This window comes from Mercenaria mercenaria, chromosome 17 (genome assembly GCF_021730395.1).
Source record: "Mercenaria mercenaria strain notata chromosome 17, MADL_Memer_1, whole genome shotgun sequence".
Classification (NCBI taxonomy): Eukaryota; Metazoa; Mollusca; class Bivalvia; order Venerida; family Veneridae; genus Mercenaria; species Mercenaria mercenaria.
The window spans coordinates 35191268-35198365 of NC_069377.1; positions in this window are offsets into that span (position 1 = coordinate 35191268).

A 7098-nucleotide genomic window follows, 5' to 3' on the forward strand; every position below is an offset into this window, starting at 1 on the left:
GTTATAAACCCTCGGCGGCAATGAGCGGATCAAGTTAAATACTGCACAATAAACAAATGGCAAAATCAATAATAATCACTGTTTGAAGCTTTCATTGGCATCTACATTGTATACATAAATGAAAGTTTCCGGACCGGTCAGCTAAACACTAACATGAAAGTAGTCGTGAGTTCGATACTCGATTTAAGAAACATCGCCGAGACAACATTAAGTATAGGTTAACAAATGGGGGAGCGGTGTCTTTGAGTGATAATGGCCCTGGCAATATGATAAAAGCCCGAAGGTTTCAGCCAGAGCGCTGTCATGTTCTTCCGGGCCCATTATCACTCAAAGGCACCGCTTTTCCATGTATATACCAGTTCATTACATGGGTACCTATGATAATATTAAAAGAAGTTCAGTATACCATTTTAGGGAAATTAGGATTTACTGACATGATAATTATCTGGCTTTATAGGCTAGTAGAATCTACATGTAGATCAAGATTCGAACAATCCAGTTTTTTTTTTACTTTTTTATTTGCAATGTATAAAAATCAAATTCATCGATAGAAGTACTTTTCGGTTACAGTATAGCTTTAGATTTTAAAACACTACGTTACGTTATGCTTCATATAATAAATGTCAAACTGAACTATTCGCTGACGTATTTACGGACGCAAATTTCCCGCGCTTATGACAGGGTCATTATTGATTATGTCATTATTGATAATGACTCCACGTAAATTATAAAGAAGTGATAATACATGAAATCATACAAATAAGAGCATGAGCATTTCCAGCACAAAATTGTCATTTTTAGGTTCTAATGTAATAATAAAGATAATACGCCATACTGTAATCATCAGATCCATTTGGGGACGTTATCATCGGAAACTTGTGCAAAACAAGTTTTGTTCGTATGCTTCTTACATTTTCTGTTCTGAAATAGGGCTGTGATATTTTGTTTATTGAAAAATAGGTTTAGTTTTAGCGTTATATTCATTACAATAAAATCTAAAAGGAGTTCCTTCAGACGCATTAAAAGCATAACAAACGCAGTCAAATGTTGTTATAGCAGACTCGGTTCGTGAAATAATGAAATATGCAACGTGACCGAGTGGTTAAGACTTGCCTCACTCGGGGCATTGAATTTTTCATGTAAGAAGCCATCCAACTGGCTTACGGAAGGTCGGTGGTTTTACCCAGGTGCCCGCTCGTGATGAAATAATGAAAGGAGGGGCACCTGGGGTCTTCCTACACTATCAAAGCTGGAAAGTCTCTATATGACCTATGATTGTGTCGGTGCGACGTTAAACCAAATAGGAAAGAAATATGCAACACCTCTCACGACACTTAGAATCGGATTAGTGAATTTCTATTTCAGAGAGTGACTGAAATACGTGAATCCGAAGCACCAAGAATACACATGTATGTAATTTTTAGAGTATGAAAATATGAGGTCGACGCTGTTTCTTTTTTTAAGTAAACCGATCCTTTAGCTTCCGTATCAATATTGTAATGACACCATTACACAATACAAGAGCAATTTGTTACGCAAAAGTATACAAGGAAACAGCAATAATACGTATTACAGCGGCCCATGAAAAGAGCTCACATTCTTTTACTGTGAGAGACTACATCTTACAAATATACTCTTTCCGGTTGTCCAGTCATGTAACCTCCGATAGTATGTAACGTTTGATAGACAGCATTCTTCCAAACTCAGATTCATCTTATTGCTCTTTTGTTAACGCAAGAACAATAACATACTTGAAGGCTATGGGTCCACTTTTAGGATCAAATTAATGTTGCTCCTGAATATAAGTGTACGATAGGTCAGAATTAAACAAACGTTGCTCCTGCATGTGAGTGTAATTTACGGTAAGGATCAACAAATTGTTACTCCTGAATATAGTATGAGTGTAAGGTACGGTTAGGATCAACATAAGATTATAGATGTACTCCTGAATATAAGTGTCCAAAACGGTCGGGATCGATCTAATTTTACTCCTATGTACTATACGGATAGATTCATTAATTGAGAGTGTACTATACGGTAAAGATCAACCTGACTTCGCTCCATAATACGAAAGTGCGATGCGGATAGAATCAACTTACTTCAAATCCTGAATATGAGTGTATCATGTGGACATGATCGACATGACATTTCTCCTCAAAACATGATTACAATACGGTTAGTATCAACCTTACAGTTACTCTTGAAAATGAAAGTATGATACGCTTTTGATCAACATTTACAGACTCGATCATGATTTTTGTCTTTGAATGATCATACAATTGTCGTTTTACGATTTTGCTATAATCAGTCTACTAATCTCCATGTAATTCATAGAATTGACTTTTATCTACCATTACCTTTTATCTTTTTTGAGGCGAAATGCTTATGAAATAATTTTCTTATTAATATATTAACATCACCTTATTATACTAGTTCTAAATGAAAAAGTGAAAAAAATGTGAAAAAAATATGTACGTTTTCTTTTTTAAAAATGAAAGAGTACACTCTCAAACCGACCAGTTTTGATTTTGAAAATATGTTTAAAATAGGCACGTATTTCATGATTTACAATACTTGAAATAACTTGGTATCGATCAGTTCACGTAGAATCGTTACATTTGTAATTTGTAACACGTTCTTCCAAATATAATTTAGCAACAGATATTTAAATTGTAGTTATTTTGATATCAGTATTAAAATTAGCCGCGGTAAATACTTGTATTGTTAAAAGTTCAGATGTTTATCTAAATTTAGTTAAATTAATTAACTTGGGTTTTAAATGTACGGGTACTTATAGAGTAAATAACTGACTAGAAACATATTTCAATTTTATTACAATATGTCATTTTCAGACATTGGAAGTCAGTTTTAACATTTCATCTTCCGTCTCTAACAAAACCTTGGCAACGACACAGTAAAAAATATTGTACTTGACATATAACAGTACCTCTCGTAATATCAGTCAGAAAAGGCTCCTGATGCCTTTGTTTAAAATGTGACTGACACTTTTTCCGTTATGAACATAAATATAAATCCTGTTTACCATAATATTCTCTAATATTTGTCAAAGGTGTGTATACTGATAAGTAAAGTAGAAAATTTTAATGAATCTATTGTTTTATTACCTCTTTTTATGACTCTAACAGTAAAAGTTCATCAGCGCAATTCTAACCATGCAATTCTGCATAATGTTCACAGCTATCGAAATAGCTGTTTCATTTGTTTTTAACATAAACTTTAAAGCCTTACGAAACTTTAACGTATAAACTTTTTCTATTTTATTATCACAGCAGCGTTGTTTGTGGCGTGTGGCGGCCGTAAAAAGTCTCCCCGTACATTCAATCAGGGCAGTTATATTTCGATCTTCTCAGATCGTTCAGCATGACTTTTATGTCGTGTTACTGGTACTGTTTGGTTTATAAGTTAAAGTTTCGTAAGGCTTTAAAGTATGGCGGTACACATTGAACCTTCAATGCTACACTAGTGTATAATTCCATGAATTAAACAAACTGGAATTTAGAAAGGGGATCTGAGGTTATGGAGTCTGCATATCTCAGGAACTGCCAAAAGACAAAATTAAAAAGCAGGCACCATATCCAAGGGGTGATTATACAATACCAAAAGCTATTGAAGGTTCAATGTGTACCGCCATATGAACACATCTGCGGATGGCTCTAAATTGTTTTTAGCTCACCTGAGCATGAAGTGCTTATGGTGAGGTATTGTGATCACGCTGTGTCCGTCGTCCGTGCGTCCGTCCATGCGTCAAGTCGTCCGTCGTCAACGTTTGTGTTTAAATGACATCTCCTCCAAAACTTTGAATGGATTTTGATGAAACTGGGCCATGATGTTCCTTGGGTGGTCCTCTACCAAAGTTGTTCAAACAGTTTCGCTTGGTTGCACATAGGGACTGCCAGAGCTAAAAAAAAAACTTCAAACGACATCTTCTCCTATACCGATGGTCCGATTTTGAAATGATTTCGCACAAATGGTCCTTATGCTACCCTCTACCAAGATTGTTCAAATTATATCGATTTGTCAAAAAAATATGGCCGCCAGAGAGCGTGGTCACTTTCCCTATATGTATATAGTGGAAATAAAAATCTTTTTGTATGAAACTGCTTGTCCGATTTTAGAATAATTTTACACAAATGGTCCTTGTGTGACCCTCTACCAAGATTGTTCAAATGATTTTGATTCGTCAAAAAAACATGGCTGCCAGAGGGCGTGGTCACTTTTCCCTATATGTATAGAGTTGAAACTTTAAAAATCTTCTTGTATGAAACTGCTGGCCCGATTTTAAAATAATTTTACACAAATGGTCCTTGTGTGACCCTCTACCAAGATTGTTCAAATGATTTTGATTCGTCGAAAAAACATGGCCGCGAGAGGGCGTGGTCACTTTTCCCCAATATGTATATAGTGGACACTTTAAAAATCTTGTTTGTGTGAATCTGCTGGCCCGATTTTAGAATTATTTTACACAAATGGTCCATGTGTGACCCTCTACCAAGACTGTTCAGATTATTTTGATTCGTCAAAAACATGGCCGCGAGAGGGCGTGGTCACTTTTCCCTATATGTATATAGATGAAACTTTAAAAATCTTCTTGTATAAAACTGCTGCCAGGGGGTGTGGTCACTTTTCTTCTCTGAATCAATAATAGCTAGAGCCTTGATATTTGGCGTGTGATATCAGATTTGTAATGTCTACCATAATTGTTCAAATTATTGCCCTATGTTCAAAAGTGTGTGTGACATGTATATAATATATGCTAACATAAGAAACCCAACTCTGTACTTATACAAACACGCTTGAAGCCTTGTACACAGGTGAGCGCTTTAGGGTCAATGACCCTTTTGTTTTTACTTTTAGCATGTGTAAATGTTAAGTTCTTCTCAACCCGGGGCTAGGGGGCGTGGACGGTAGCATGCATTTCAACTTCCGTCCATAAACAGGCTCAATCAAACCGACATTTTCGTTTTTGTTGTGTTGAGCGACCTGTGGAGTTTCCACTTTTTCTACTTCTTAACAATCGCAGTTTTATAAATACACATACAGTATCACCGTTTTCATTGGGATTAATACCTATAAAGAAGGTTCCCCCAACGGTCGGCTCAGTAGGTTAATGTAAACACATCATTGAGGGTAGTCGCGAGTACGATTCTCGGAAAGAGGGAAAACAGTTGACGATGCATTATAAATTGAAGCTATTAAGCCTCGTGTTAACCATCAGATCCATTTGGAAGGTTATCACAAACTAGCGAGCAACAAGTTGTTGTTGGTATGCTTGTTACCTTTCCTGATCTGAAATTGTGTTATGATAATTATGTTGTTTAACGTATTAAATATTTGGTCTTGAATTAACTTGATTTTCAAAACAATGAAATGCAACCAAAACAACCCGTAAATAAAGCTGATTCTGATCGTGAGAGACAATGGAATAAGCAACACCTCTCACAACCCTTAGGATCGGCATAGAGAAATTCTATTATACAGAGTGACTTAACTCCGTTATTTTAAAGGACCCGAAAATATACATGTATGTCGACTCATTTTTGCCACTGTCAGACATGCAGTTGATTTAAACAGTGAACCGATCTTTAGCTTGATATTGACATTTCAGTTTTAACCCATGTAGTGTCATCCGTGAACTCACTCGCCTCTTACCGCTAAAGACTCGAGACCGCTCTTGGAGGTTCTAACTTTTCAAATAAGGAAGTCATCCAGCTGGCTTTCGTAAGTTCTACCCAGGTGCCCGTCCGTATCTGAATAGATGTCAGGAGGTGCCCCTTGGCCTTCCTTTACCGTTTAAAGCCAGCGAGTCGACACATTATGTCTAACGGTGCCTGCTTAACAACAAAAGCATGGTAAGGTATCTGAAGGACATACTCAATACTGTTCTTAAATCAACAACCTTTCCAAATATCATAGAAGTTAATATATGTATTACTACATACACCTATTTGTTGGACGCAGTGGGGTTTTCTTCCACCTATTAAATGCTAAAGTAGCCATATGAGGTATTATTGAGCTGTGTGATGTTAAACCCAACATAAACACACTAATTATACAATAAAACAACTCAGGCACATTGCATTGTTCTTTTATTCACTACTTCACATTTTCTGACTATCTTGCACACAAGTATTTGTATTTGAAGTTTCATTCCTATTAACAATTAATTACAAACTATATCCATATATCCTATAAAACATAAATAAATCAATGTATATAGTGTTAATAATTATAAATCAATTATCTTATTTGAAAAATGCAAGAGTTTACAGTAACATTACTAAGACATTGTTCTAATTTTTTTTTTCAAATTATTCCCCTTTTATATAAAAAAACGTATAAAAATTCAATTACTTTATATCAAAAGCTAACTGTAAAATTTAATTGTTTTCTTTCAAAACTAGGCGTAAAAACTTGTTTGTTTCCGGTATCCCGACCTACCCTAAATTTTTGGACCGACCCTAAATGTTCCAAAACTGCACTTTTTATGCTTTAGACATGGTCAGTGATGTTAGTAATCAACTTAACGTTGCTCTAAAGACTTAATCTCCGTATTTGTATTCATTTTTGACACAGAAATAATTCCAAAAAGTCCCACTTAATAAAGAAAATAAAAAAAAAATACCGACCTACCCACCCTAATTTTGTTAGCATGTTACCGGATACAAACAATTTTTTTAGGCCAAAATCCTTCAAAACAACATGTATTAATTTGAGTAGAAAGAGAGCGAACAGATATATTTCATTAAGACTGGCAATTGACAGACAATATAACAAAATATTTACATATTCAATGGCACGGTTTGCTATTTAACTTAGTAATGGTTCAAATAGACTGGCATCAGTCGTTAGAGTCAGTGAATGTAAAGCACATGGCCATAAAATCAATCCTCTCTGATACCACTTTCTAAAAGAATTTACAATATCTCTTGCCTCTGTCTCTAACTGTTGAGATGAGCCTAGAGAGAAAATGTTTATCTATGAAAATAATTTAATGTCAGTATGAAGAAATTAATATTATTACAGACTATTTGATCTCAACAGACTTTGTAAGTCTATGGTTCAAATAGACTGGCATCA